The sequence below is a fragment of the Manis javanica genome, chromosome 15, assembly GCF_040802235.1.
Source record: "Manis javanica isolate MJ-LG chromosome 15, MJ_LKY, whole genome shotgun sequence".
NCBI classification, from domain to species: Eukaryota; Metazoa; Chordata; class Mammalia; order Pholidota; family Manidae; genus Manis; species Manis javanica.
Window position 1 is genome coordinate 1340139 of NC_133170.1, and position 14060 is coordinate 1354198.

Consider the following 14060-nt stretch of genomic DNA (forward strand, 5'->3'; position numbering starts at 1 on the left):
TTTTTTCCTACTACATCAATTATCTGTGCAAATAAGCTCAGGAATGTGTGACTATGAAAAGTGGACATTCATTTTCTTCTGCTTTTTTTGCTTGGTTTGTTTCCTTGGAATTCCGGTCTATTTTTAACACTGAATTATCTGCGCATCTGGTGGGTCCGCTGTGAGAGTACCAGACACTGGGTGGCGTAAAGGGGGTTCATTGTGTTGGGGTTGTGGAGGCTGACCTGACCAGGCTGGCCCTGTGGGGGCCTCCGAGCTGCCCCTCGCCCCTCGCCTCGCCTCTGGTGGCTCGCGGGCCATCTTTGGTGTTGTGGGCTTGTCACATTGCCCACATGGCCACCTTCCCAGTCACCTGGGGCTTTTCCTGTGTGTGTCTTTGTCCAAACTGCCCCCTTTCTATAAGGATATGGTCATGTTGGATCAGCCTTCCCAGGGACCTCATGTGATATTGTGACTGATAATAAGAAATACATATTCTTCTTTCCCCATTTTTTCTGGCACAAATTTTCTAAAACCCTTTTAATTTCCTAAGTGCAGAGAGCAATAAAAGGGTCTTCTGTTATGTTAAAGAGGTGACTTTGGAGAGCACCTACTGGGTGGGCAGCGGGGGGTGCCTGTGGCCCCTGTCATGTGATTAAAAGGTTGAACTCTCAGTCCCACCCCCAACCTTTCAAGGAGGGGAAGACCTGGAGGGTGAATCAATTACCAATGGTCACTCAATCAGTCATGCCTGTGTCCTAAAGCCTGCATTAAAAACCAAAGGTTCGGCCTGCAAAGAGCTGGCAGGTTGGTGAATACTTGGAGATGGGGGCATGGGTACCTGGAGTGAGCACAGAAGCTCTGCGCCCTTTCCCTAGGCCTTGCACTGTGCAGCTCTTCCATCTGGCTGATCCTGAGTTAGATCTTTTTTTTAAATTTTTTTTTTAGTTATATCTTTTTTAATAAAGCAACAGTCTAGTAAACAGAATGTTTCTCGAGTTCTGTGATCTGCTCTAGAAAATCGATTGAGCTGGAGGAGGGGCTCCTGGGAGCTTCTGTCTGTAGCGAGTCTTCGGGAGCATGGATAACAAGGGGGACCTGCAGCTGGCACCTGAAGTGGGAGCGGGGAGGGCCGTCTGCTAGGACTGAGTCCTCAGAGGGTGGGATCTGAAGCCGTCTCTGGGTAGATGGAGTCAGAATCGAGTTAGGGACACCCAGCTGGTGTCCAGGCAACTGCTTGTTGGTGTGGAGATTCCCCCGCCCCCCACCACATACATTGGAATTGGCACCAGAACCTGTTTACCTCATCTGAACTTGATCCTCTGCAAAGACCGTATTTCCTTATTTCCTTTTTCTATTACTGAAAAAACCAAGGCTTAGAAAGTTAGATTATTCCAGACTGGGTCCTAAAACCCTCCTTGAACCTACAAATAGCAGAAATATCACTGCAGGAGGAGCTGACAGAATTATCAACAAATGAAGAGTTGAAATTGAAATAAAAAAATGAATATCAAGAATTTTGGCTTCAGAGGCAAATTCCAATATTCTGTCCAGCCTTATGGGCTGTAGCAAAGAAGTTTTCGTCGCACTTCCATCATAGTTAGTCGAAAGAGGATTCAGCATGGGCAGCCATCTGTTAACAGAGAAAAGAAATTGTCAGTAGTGAAATGTGGCGATTTAAGATTGCTGATGGCAAAAATGACACCAAATATCGAAAAATTAGTGTCATCTCACCAAGCTCAACCCTCTTGCTAATAAAGATTCCATTAATTTTTAAAAATAATACATACTTTTAAATTTAGAGTACTGAGCAATGCATTAATATTATTAATTTCTTCTAATAAAATAATTTGAAAAAACCTGTCCTTGTTTTATATATAGTGTAGTATAATTCACTGAAGGGTGTGTTATCAAATCACTCTTGGAAAAAGTGGGTGCTGAGCCAGAAAGGTCAGGAGCCGATGATCTGGAGCCTCGGCTGAGCGGGGACCCGCCTGTGAGTTCCCTCGGGTGGCCGTCAGGGGAGCTCTGACCTTTCACTGTCCTTTGGCTGCAGGCCAGCACCGGCATTTCTTGGGACGCTCTGTAACCTGACCCTTCCTGCATCAGGAAGTCTCTCCTGCCTGGAGTCTCTGATGTCAGGGAGGGTCCACTTGACTAAGCCCAGGGTCTTCCAGGGCCTTACTTGACTACGCCAGACCCACCCAGGATAGTCTTAGTGATTTGGGGCCTTAATTATAGCTACAAAACCTCTTCACCTTTGCTATATTCTATTGATTAGGAGCAAGTCACAAGTCCCACGTACATGCGAGGGGAAGCATTACACAGGGTGTGAGCACCAAGGAGTGGGAGCCTGGGGCCACCCCAGGGTCTGCCCACCCCACGCACTAGAAAAGGCTCTGGTGGACATGCTGGCACTGTGACAGCCACGGGGCATTATTATCTCCTTCATTCCCATTAACTCCTGGGTCAGAAGTGGGAGCCGACCAGGACAGTTAGACAGCTGAGGTCGCTCAGGAGGGCCACTCACCCCGCCCAGGGGCAGATCTGTCTGAGCGCAGACCTTGCTCTCATGCCCTGTTATGATTCGCCTTGTTCTACATCTAGTCATCAAGGAATCAAACTGAGACTAACAGAAGTTTTAGGGACACAGGTCACCCCGTGTTTTCTAACAGGAGCTCTGCTGCAGTTTGGGGCAAGCTTGGTGCAACATTCCTAATCCCGCCCGGCATGTCAGAACCGCCTGGGGAGCCTTGACACGTGCTGATTCTCAGGGACCCCCAATCACATCACTAAGATGAGGGTCTTTGTGGGGTAGGCCCCAGTCATTTTGGTGTTTTTGTGTTTTCTTATCAATAAATATCCCAGGTAAAATATTTAGTTTGGGTGACATAGGAATGGAATAAATAAGAGACTAGACTATGTTTCAAGGTGAACTGAGCTATTTTGGAAGATGGTGGATTCTCTATCAATCAACATGTTTCAGTAAAAATAATGTAGCTGCTTGGTAGGAATGTCACAGAGAGAATCTAAGAACGGAGCTTGGTTGAGCTAGGATTTAAAGATCTTTAAAATATTTTCTGACCTTGAGAGTCTATGATTCCATGATGGCAGTATTCAAAAACATTTAATAGGATATATAATGGATCAATCGGAAAGATCTCAAGTTTTGTCATTTTCTTGACTTATCTTCTCCCTGACTCATACCCCTTCTTGACTTACATTCAATTCTCTTGCAGGAAAATGGGTGTGTTGTGCTGAGGAAGGTAAATGTGTGGTTCTAATGCTGGAGGCAGTGGGAGGTGCTGGAGAGATGTGATGGAGTTAGAACCCTGTAGGGGTTGTATTGGAAACGAGGCCAAGGAAAATGTGCAGCGATGACCTATTTAATTCTCATTTCCACAGTAGTACAGAATTTTCTTGCTGCTTTTACCCCCACCTCAATTATAATAATTTCCATTTTTAAAAATGTGAGTCTTGTAGGTTGGCTGATTGATAAGCAATTTTTTTTTAGCTTAGTTAGATCTTGAATCCATTTCATGTACTTGCTTTTCTATTTCATTTATTCTCCAGGTTGTTTTATATTTTCAACTTATTGCCTTTATACTTTTTATTTTCTTCAATTGATTTCCCTTGTCTATTTCCCTTATACAATTTTAATTTCTTTCTCAACTTCTTCATCTTCATAACTTTCAACTGGCAGTTATTTGAGTTTTCATATGGTTTCATACTTTGCTTGCCTATCATCTGCTGAATCAGCACCCTGTAAGGCATGCTACTTGTTAAATGATGTAGGCTTTTCCAGTGCTTTAACTGTGATTTAAAATACTTGCAATATATAATGCAGATTTTAGAAATTTAAATGTAGGAGGTGATGAAATACTACATTTTACCAAGTTGTGGTTGTGAACATGCATTCACGGTGTTTGCAAAAGCTTTTAGAATCCTCTGCAGCCAGGCGTCTTCCAGCCCAACTATATTTGCATTATGTTGAAACAAATTTCAGGGATCGATGAGTGATGTCATTTATGAAGTCCAAGGGGCAGACGACCTCATGTGTACAGTTAACACAGATTACCAGGTGCTGGTGGTGGGTACTTTGTAATGCTTTCTACACTTTTTGCATCTGTTTTCACAAAATGTGGTCTGCAGTCTGAGAGGCAACTGTTTACATTCTAACAGCTGATCCTTGGGAAGATGTTGTCTGGCCTTGGGTTCTGCATTTACATTTTGGAGAAGCTTCAGACTAAGTGTCACATTATTGGAAAGAGAGCTGTGATGTGCACTTACTTCCAAGTTTGTCACTTTCAGTTCCCCCATGTCCTGCCATCACCAGGACAACCAGATGGTCACAGAAGATGAGGGCTGGAAGGGGTCTCTCCAGGAGCACATTACATGTGTTTCCTTTCCATATTAATGTTCCATGTTGTTTAAAATCAGATGGTGGACAGACAAATGAGAAGACATCCAAGTCCTTCATTTGCAGAGAAGATAATCTTGAATATGGAAAAAGTAAAATGTAGTTAGAAAGCAATTAAAGATTATCGACTCAGCTTCCTGAAGTTAGTTATATTTTGTGTCTTTTTAGTTGCCTTCAGTTTTGTAAGTTTTGCTAATTTGAGATTTGCAAAAACTGCATTATTTTTGTCATTAACAATATTCACAAATATCATGAAAACAAGTTTTCTTGAAAGTTTCCTTTTCACTGACTCCACCCAGTCTTTATTTTCAGTGCCATCTGCACTGACAACCCCTACAATTCTACCTCCAGCCCAGGCTTCAGTCCAGAGGGCAGGAGTGCATGCCCAGTACTTCGCTTTCATTCAACACCCACCGAATACTTCCCGAGCAGCCACTGTGCGAAGCCCTGTTCTAGCCTCTGGGAACACACCAGGGAACAAAACAAAAAAATCCTGTCCTTTTTGAAGCTTTAATTTTTTTGAAGACAGGCAGTGAGATAATTAAGGGAAATATTTGGGATGGTAGATGGTATTAAGTGCTTCGTGGAGGAAATTCTGGGGAAGCACAAGGGGATATATGTGTGGGGGCAGTTTGCAGTTTTACAGGAGGCGGCTGGGCCTGGGGAATATAGTCCAGGTTATTGTAGTGACTCCGTGGTCACAGAACGACTCTCATGGTGAGCATTTCCTAGTGTATATAATTGTTGGTTTCCTATGTTGTGCTCATATAGTGAAACCAACATAATACTGTGTGTCATCTATACTTCAGTAAAGAAAATGAAAGATGAAAAAAAATGAAGAGCTGGTTAGAGAAAACCTTACTGATAAGGGGACACTGAGCGAGGTGCTAAAGGAGGCAAGGGCGTGGGTCAGGTGGGCATCCGCTGGAAGAGCATTCCCGGCAGGAAGAATAGCGCGGGCATAGGCCTGAGCAGCTGGCTCTAGAAATGGCAGGACGGCCAGGGAGACCCAAGTGGAGCAGAGGAGGCAGACGTGACAAGGGACCAGATCGTGGAACGCCCGGCCAGCATTGTAGCTTTTACCTCAAGCAAAATGGAAAACCTTTGGGGGTCGTGGGCACGGGGGTGACACCAGCGACGTGTGTTCTAATGCTGTTCTGAGCATAGACTGGAGGGAGGGGTGGTAGCCAGGAGACCAGTTAGGACGGCGGCGTGGGCCACGGCGGGTGTGGGTGGCAGGCAGTCAGATTCGGGGTGTATGCTGCAGAGGAGCAGAGATGATCTGCTGCTATCGGACGTGGGGTGTGAGAGACGTTCACACAGACGTCCACCCGCCATCCCCAAAATGAAGAGGATGCTTTGTTTCAATCTGGAGGGAAGAAACTTTATTAGGATGTATTATTATGAAATGTCTGTTAGATGACTTTTCAGTTTAATTTACAAAATGTGAACTCGTAAGCTCACATTTTGTAGTTTTAATTTTAAGGTAACTTTGAACACCATTTAAAAAAAATTCTGTGAAGAAGTTACAGTGACCTGAATTTTCAAGCAGCTACAATTTCAATATGAACCATACTGTTTTCTTTAAACTATAATAATGTTCATGAATGTTTTTAACATATTAAAAATTTTGGAATTTCTTTGGTGAATCACAGTATTTCTAATTCGAAGCATCACACTCCATCATGACTGATCTTCCCTTTACCCCTGGCTACTGTTCTTAGATTGGGAAGGAGAAAAGTCATCATATTGTGTTTGTCTTTGTTTCTAACTCTAGTTTGAAAGCTAACTTTTCAAAATAACATTCTTTATCAAGATACACTGACTTTGGACAGTAAGGAGTATAAAGAAGAATGTAGCCATCAGCCTTATTCCTTCATCCTGTTGGTACATCTTTGTATCCTGGTTTCCCGCGCCGGTGTGTGGCCGTGAGAGTGAGGGGTGCAGGCCCTCCGCCCAGGGGTGCACGGTGCTTCAGTGACGTGTCCCACCTACAGGAAGAGCCCGTGTGGCCTTGTGGCGTCTCATTCCCACCCAGCTCTAAACAGGCCACTGGCTTATTACAAAATCTTCCCAGAGTAAATATGCAATGAAATACTTTGGGAAAGGAAGAGAAACACTCCCTCTGGTCCTAGCATAATTGTGCTTGCCAAGTACTGCTCAAAGCACTTTATAAATATTAACTTGCTCAATTCGTCTAATCATCAGAACAACTTCTGAGTTAGGTATACTGTCCCAATTCCCATTTTACAGACAGGAAATATGCAGCACAGATTTGTTAAGTGATTTGCCCAAGGTCACACAGCTGGTAAGTGGAAGTGTGCACTCAAAGCCAGGCAGTCTCCACTCCTCACTACCGCGACACTGCGATGCACTTGTACCCTCAGGAAGGATCCAGGTTTATTTTTGTTTTCTTCAGATTAATCCAGTAAGAATCTAATATTATATTTATTCATTTGGCCATAATTTGAAGTTCTAAGGCTTGACTTTTATGGACTATTAGGCTTAGCATGTAGAAGGTACTCAATAAATGTTTATTGGGTGAAGAAGAGATACATGATGTCATGTGGTGGGAAACCAATTAATATTACAGGGATTTCCCCGTTGCCCCGGCAGCTTTTCAAGGCAATGCATCCCTACAGAGCATTCGTTCCCTACCAAGGAGGGGAGGCGGTTCTACGGTCAAATAGTCTGGAAAGCTGCATATTCTATTTTCTTTCTGAGATTCACAATATGTATTCATATGTTAGGAAGTACAGGAAGTCCTAGAGTAAATGAATTTATAAGTAAAATTTGTTTAACCTTATTTGATCAGAGATGCCATTTTTTTTCATTGTAATATCCACCAGCATCCCAGAGAATTAGTATTCTATGGAACACACAACACAATTACTCAACAGGATGAAGTTTACAGTCTGAAGAATAAATTACTTACAGTCTACGTTTCCAGTTTCACTTCACAGGTGTATCATCCATGGTTTCTCCTCATAAACCACCGCTCTCTGCCCACAATGAACTAAAATGTCTCGTGCATCTCCGTTCCTCTCAGTTTCCCTCTCTGCAGGAGCCTCCCACTCCCCAGTGCCACCCTCCCACGCACAGACGCACACGGACGTCCCTCAGTCTGACTCCAGCTCGGTCCCAAGGCCCAGGTCGGTGTCAGCTGTGTCCTTGCTCTGACTCAGAAGTTTACTCACCTCCTTTTCACTAGCATTTTGTGTACGAATGTGTATTGTACACACATAATTTGTTTATATGTGTGTCTTCCTCAAAGGCAGAGATGTATCTTTTCCTCATTTCTGTTTGCCCAGCAGCTGTCACACAGTAAATATTCAGCAGTGACAAAGGGGCATCTTGAAAAGCTTCTCTAGCTCACATTTAGTTTGATTCATTCTCCCAAACCAGGTCTCCCACAGAGATTTGTAGTCTTTTTTTTCCTGGAGGAAGCAAAGATTAAAGAGGTACATTTACTTTTTCACACAGTTTTATCCATTTATCTTAATAAAATATTATAATTTGTACGTATAATCTAAAATCTAAGGAAAGTTTGGTGTTTAACTGCTGCTGAATCACAGTGCCATCGTACAGCTAAATGGTCACCCCTAGAAATATGTGTTATTTCTTAGTAGTCTTCTTAGGTTTGAACAAATGCAGTCAATGCTCCTAATGACTGGAACAATTTTCTGAAACCTGCAGACGCCCCTGTTCTAAAGTAGTTAGAATCCTCACAGAGGGAGAAGACCTCATGTTAAATGGCTCAGCCATTTCCTTCCTTATCGCCCCTCCTGCCCCTGCCTTTGAAAAATAGTACTTTGTTTTTAAAGGTAACTACTTATTCACTCTTTAAACTACTGAGTAGAGCATTACATTGATTTCATAATTTCTCTATTATTATGTACTCTGCATATAGGCATTTTTTAAGGCCAAATACTTTCCAAGTAAATCTGCATCAGTGGTGTCAGCTGGGCCTTCTTCCGGAGTAAGTGGAGATGCTCTGGTTGTTCCTGCCTAAAGGACCCCTCCTCTGGGATGGAAAGGCCTGGTCCAGCCTACAGATGTCAGGATGACTGACCTAGTACTTAATAGATTCCTTTTTAGTCAATTTTTGAAATAGCTTTCAATTATCCGTCTTTCTTGTGTGGCCATTAATACTCTGTCAAAGGCAAAATCAGGTTCCCATTCCTTAGGATGGATGTTTGATCTTCAGTAGCACAAGGTTCATGAACTCACTTTCTTGAGACTCCTGGCTGCATGTAACCTTATTTATTGACCATTTTAGCTTCCGGCTCTCTTGCGCTTTGTGCCGCCTGCGCGTGCCCGAGCTCGGGGATGCCCCTGCGAACGATCCTGCTGCTCAGCCGCTCTGCTCCAGCGACCCTGCCCTCCGTTCTTCCCCAGACCCCGCCTGTGTCGGCTTAGCACCTTATCCTCAGAGCGGCGACCCCGCCATTGCTCCAGTCGCAAGCATCCTTCTCCGACTAAAAACTCTCATCTCCACCTCGCTTCCTCGTTCCCTGACTCAACAGTCCTTTGACCCCTGCTTACCGACCGTCTCTCATTTCCTTTGTATTTTACCACCTTTCTAACCCAGATTGAATCTCCTGGTGTGATTCCCTGTGCGCACACTGTCCCTTGGCCGCCGGGAGACTGGCTGCGTGGGGCTTGCCTTCCGTCCCGGGTCCGTCTGTCCTGCGTGGCTCCTGGGCTTGCCGGTCTGGGGCAAATTCTTGCTCAACCCAGGTGGACCGAGCGACGCTGCCAGGGCTCGAGCACCCGCATGCCACCTGCTCTCCCCATGCCTACTGTGCACCCTGCCCCCCTCAAGCCCCGCCTCCACCGCTGCCTGACTGCGACCAGACGGCTTGTCTTCCCGCCCTCGGGGGGCCGCAGGAGCGTCTGGGAGCGGCCGCCGTCCGCCCTCGCGTTAGTGGGGACGGAGCGCTCCAGGGTCGAGCAAACGCCGACTCTCCGTTTGCGGGTTGGATTCCGTTTCTGCGCGCGCTTCGGGCCGGCGCCCCCGGCGACCGTCGTGTCCTCTTCACCTGCCCGCTTGCGCGGTGCCTCCCGGCCGCCCACAGACGTGTCGCCCATTTCCCACTTGTTTCTCTGCTCAGCTCCTCCTCGCTTCTCCCGCCACTGCATTTCTCTTTCCCTTTATGGCACGATTGTGCCCCAAACTTGTCTGTCTTCACTGCTCTGATGTCATTGTCATTTTCTGCTGCAGCACATCCAACAGGCGGCCACCTCCACCGTCCGGCCGAAACAGCCCCGGGAAAGGTCGCTGCGCTGCGGCCTCCACGCCGCGGGAGCCGAGGGTCCCGCTCTCGGCCACCAGCCGCGCCTGCAGCTTCGGTGACATCGCCGAGGTCTCGCTCCTGATGCGCTGGCCCTTTGGCCTTAGTCCTTTGCTGTCTCTTCTTTCAGAGCCACCAGTGCGGGGCCCCCGAACCCCTGTTCTCCTCTTCCTGGCCTTCCCACAGCTTCGGGGACCCCAGTTAGTCTTACGGTGACCCCTGGGTCTGTATTTCCGTGCGTGCCTCTCCTCAGAACCCCCGTCCTGGGACGCCCGCTGCCAGCTCGGGGTCTCCCTTCGGACGCCCAGGATGCATCTCGGCTTCGTGCGTCCAGGACTGGTATCCGACGGCTGCTCTTCTCCCCACGTCAGTCCTGCCTCTGTTTTCTCCATGGCAGTAAAAGCCGGTTTTACCCTAACAGCCGTTCAGTAAAGAGCCTGGGAGGCCCCGTTCCGCTCTCTCTCGGCTCCGCGTCCCAGCGGCCCGTGAGTCCTCGTGCTCGGAGTCCAGTGCCGCTGGGAATCTCCCCGCTTCTCCCGCAGGCGCCCACCGTACCCCGTCTGGGCCCCCGCTGCCCACCTGCGTCTGCGCAGCATCCCCTCGCTGCTTCAGGCCTTGTCAACACCGTAGCCAGAATTAAACCTTCCAGCCATGTCGCTTGCTGTCATTCCCCTGCCCACAACCCTTCAGCGACTGTCTGTTTTGCTTTAAGGTCCCCCCCCCGCCTTGGGGGACAGGCGCTCCCGTCTCTGGGCCCCCTCTGAGGTCCCGGCCTCCCCTTCCCGTCCGCCCCTGCCCACACGCGCTGCCGCCACTCCGGGCACCGGCCCCCCTCCGTTCCTCGCTCGCGCCTAGAACATTCCTGCTCAAGGCGTTTCTGTCTCCTGCGCCCGGGGACCCTGTTTCCTGAGCTGCCTCCACAGTCCCCACGCTGCCCCAGGTCCTGGCTCTCGTGCCTGTGTCTGCGAGGCCTTAAAAAACACCCAACTGAAAGGTTGACGTCTCTGCAAACTTCCTATTTCCTCCCATTTTCTTATTTCCATAGCGATTTTGCTGTCTGACATACTGTGTAATTAATTATAATTCATTTAGTTTGTGATCTGTCTCCCTCTCCCCCCTTGAAATAGGCCTCTGAGAGGGTAGCCTTTCTGTCTTTTGTTTGTTCACTATCACTGGTGTCTGGTGCATAGCAGACCTTCCTTCGACATTTGTTAAATGAATAGAAGTATGATCACAGCAAAAGGATATCTATTTGTGAGGCTTCTGACCCAGGCCCCCCCCCGCCCCCGCCGGAGCTGCGAGAGCTAGTCAGGCAATGTGTGACCCACTTGGAGATTGCAGGTATTCTCATGATATGGACCAGAGGAGGCTATGCAGTAATTCCATTTATCTTAAAAATGGATTGGAAAGAGACCTTAAGGATCTGTCAGTGCTCAGATGATCAGGTATTAAAGAAGGAATTTATATTCACTGGTTTCTTACCCTTTTCTGATCCCTCCATTTTGCTTGGCCATCTTGGTCTCACTGAGCACACCTTAGAGACCTCTACTACTGAAAGAAAGCATATCTTACCGAAGAAATGTATTTGGAAATTCAAGTCATCTCAGATAAGATTTCAAATAGTCATAGACCTTATACTCACTTAGAACAGTAAGAAGTATCAAACAGAAAAATTTAGAAGTATAGAAAGCATCACATAAAATGGGTACATGTCAAAATATGAAAAATACATTAAAAGTAGTGAAAAAATGCTAGCCTATGAATATATTAGGAAAAGGAATAAAGAATATTCTAGGAAAAATATAAAACTAAACTTATATGAAAGTACAAGAAAAATCTACATCATCAAAACTCTTTGAAATAGAGCTTTTTTGTCTTAGCACATAGAGGTGGAGGAAGTTTGCTGTAGTCATTGAGTGTTCAGGGTGCTTTTGTTTCCGCCTGAAGCTGTCTGGCCTTCCCTGGACAATTCCCACTGGGGAAGTGTCATTGGATACCCGAATCCCTCACGGATTATCATATCAGGTCACCTTATTTCAAAATGCAATGACTAGTGTTTCTCTCCCTGCCTTTAAATCATTCTCTCCAACTCTACTCTTCAGTATACTGTAAATTTGATTATATATGTAACATAATATTTTGGTGTAATTGCAGCTCTGAAAGCACTTGGAAGTACTTTGAGGAGGCTTAGAGTGTACTGTATAGCTCTTCTGATTTTTTAACATGAATACAGCTTTGGGGGTCTACATCAGTCAGGATGTGCTAACGACTGTAATGATCCCACATCTCCGCTTTCACTGCTGGCTTTCCACCATAAACCGGTGAGGATCTCTGAGAATCAGAAGGAGGGTCCTTCCTCCACAGAGGCATTCAGAGGTCTGATTTCCTTGCATCCTGTGGCTTTCACTGTGTTTTGTTGTTTCAATCTCCAAGGGCGTCGGGGCCTTCTGTGAGTATTTTTGCATCTGGCCAGCATGCAAAGAAGGAGGACATGGGGGTGTCAGGAGCTAAACTTGGGAGTGTTGAAAATCACCTCTTTTCATGTTCTGTTGGCCACAACTTAGTCCTGAGCTTTTCCTAAACAAGGGAGTTTGGGAAATGAAGTCCTGCTGTGCCTTTAGAATAAAAGAAAATGGGGTTTGATAAATATACAGCATTATTTCTATCACAGTGTCTAATTTGGCTTTTTCCCATTTTTCCCATATTTGAGACGTTTAATGCAATGAAATAAAATACAGTTTTTCTAAAATGACATTTAGTCTTTTAATTTGCTGTCTTTAAAAGCTAGTGATCTGAAAGAGTCCTAGACATTTGACAGATTTGTTTTGAGGGCTCCTGGCCATGTTCATTTGCCTAGATTTTGCAGATGCTGAGTTTTAACACTGGGGAACACTCTTCTTTCATCTTATTTTGTAAGTGTGAACCATCATGGTTTTTCTATTGTTTCCAAGAACGTCAAGATCAGTTTCTGCATTGTGTTCTGTGATCTGACAGATACTCAGCCAACCTCGGTAGCTGATTATTACTCATAGTCATCTGTCAAATTTGAGACGATTCACAGTTCTTTTTAACATTCTGATTTCACCAGACGGTGTACATGGGCCTTTTTATGAAAACATGTCAATAATAGATTTAGTATTTACTTGCACAAAAGAACAGAGGACATTTTAAAGTTCTCCCCTGATTTAGTCACTTTTGTGCTTAAAAACATTGGTTTCCTTTTGTCTTCAAGATGAAGTCCAAAAGCACAGGAGCTGTCCACCTTAGTGACCTATTACCTTTGTCATCTGTGTTCCTCTAGTACTTTGAGTAATTTTGCTCTCATACATTTTGTAATTTCATCTCCATTACACTTCGCTTTGGCCAATTGTTTTCATGTGTGTGCATATGTGTCTCTGTGCCTAGATGGCACCCTCCTTGGGAACCATGCCGTTCAAAGAGTAGAAATTAAAAATGACCCAAAGAATGTGAAAAATCATTGGCCTTTCTGGCCAGGTTTAGAAGGTATCTTAAATTAGAAAAGTCTTTTAAATTTTTGTTGTTCTGAAACCTAATTAAAAACAAAACCTTAAGTTTGAACACTGAGAACTGTGAAAAGAAATTCTAAGTCGCAGAACATTTTATCCTCCCAGGTTACATTGTGGGTTCTCAGGGATAGACTGATACATTGTGGGTTCATTTCTTCCACGAAGCCAAAAGGACCCACGTGGCAAATGATGGTTTAGACGCTCTTCTTATCTCATCTATGCAAATCTCTATTATGCTCTTATCATACTATCTCATGATTGCTTGCTTACCAGCTCAGTTCTCATCTCCATATTACCAGAACCTAGCACAATGCCTTCTATGAAATTGATTCTCAATAAATTATTTTTGGAAAAAACTAATGAATGAGCAAAAGAACAAAGGTACAAAGTAAAGAGAAAAAGAGAAGATTTTATGGACTGTTAAAGCATTTTTTGTAATAGCTGTGGCCCTTTGGGCCTCCTTTTTCTTACCAATCTTTTTCCCACCTATCTGCCCTCATTGACTTAGGCCAGATGGCACTTAAAGGAACCCCGAACTCCCATTGTCCGGTCCCCACACCTGGTCCTCCTTGCTTTCCCTTCCCTGCCCCTCTTCCCACCCCTCCCCCCACCCTAGTGGCTTGTGATGGGCAGAAAAATGATGGAAACCTCTTCATTTGTTATTTCAGCAAACATATATGGAAATCTTTCCTGGGTCAGGCCCTAAACTATGAGCTGGAACCTCAGGGTAAGCAGGAATGCCTGCCCTCAGGAAGATACACTCTGGGTAGACGGAAGACAGCCACATAAACCGCTTTGCAAAGACGGTATGATGGGCGTTGTGGCAGAGGGGTTGCTGGG

The 14060-nt window shown here is 45.5% G+C and overlaps 1 long non-coding RNA gene across 2 annotated transcripts; it reads right to left on the reverse strand.

Annotated features, from left to right (window-relative positions):
- Nucleotides 1-1297: 1297 nt before the first annotated feature.
- Nucleotides 1298-7829, reverse strand: LOC140846633 (uncharacterized). Of its 2 annotated transcripts, XR_012125957.1 has the most exons (4): nucleotides 7597-7829; nucleotides 5483-5768; nucleotides 4270-4475; nucleotides 1298-1612 (listed from the first exon to the last, which is right to left on the reverse strand). It is a non-coding gene; the product is annotated as an uncharacterized lncRNA (long non-coding RNA). The 2 variants fall into 2 exon arrangements; XR_012125958.1 differs by lacking the exon at nucleotides 5483-5768.
- Between the last annotated feature and the right edge of the window lie 6231 nt (nucleotides 7830-14060).